Below are 379 nucleotides of genomic sequence, written 5' to 3'. Positions count from 1 at the left end.
TGTTTGTTTCTATTATATGTCTTTCCCATCTTTGGTGAAGTTGTACATCCTCATTTAGAACTTAAATATGCCATGAGTCAAGTTTACATACATTTTTATTGAGACCGGTTATCTTACCATGTGAGCATTTACATGAATTCCATCTCTAATTTCAAAAAACATATACACTACCAGACAAAAGTTTTAGAACACCTACTCATTCAAGGGTTTTTCTTTATTTTTACTATTTTCTACATTGTAGAATAATAGTGAAGACATCAAAACTATGATATAACACATATGGAATCATGTAGTAACCAAAAGTGTTAAACAAATCAAAATATATTTTATATTTGAGATTCTTCAAATAGACACCCTTTGCCTTGATGACAGCTTTGCA

The sequence above is a fragment of the Coregonus clupeaformis genome, chromosome 29 (assembly GCF_020615455.1).
Source record: "Coregonus clupeaformis isolate EN_2021a chromosome 29, ASM2061545v1, whole genome shotgun sequence".
NCBI lineage: Eukaryota > Metazoa > Chordata > Actinopteri > Salmoniformes > Salmonidae > Coregonus > Coregonus clupeaformis.
This window is presented reverse-complemented; position numbering follows the sequence as displayed.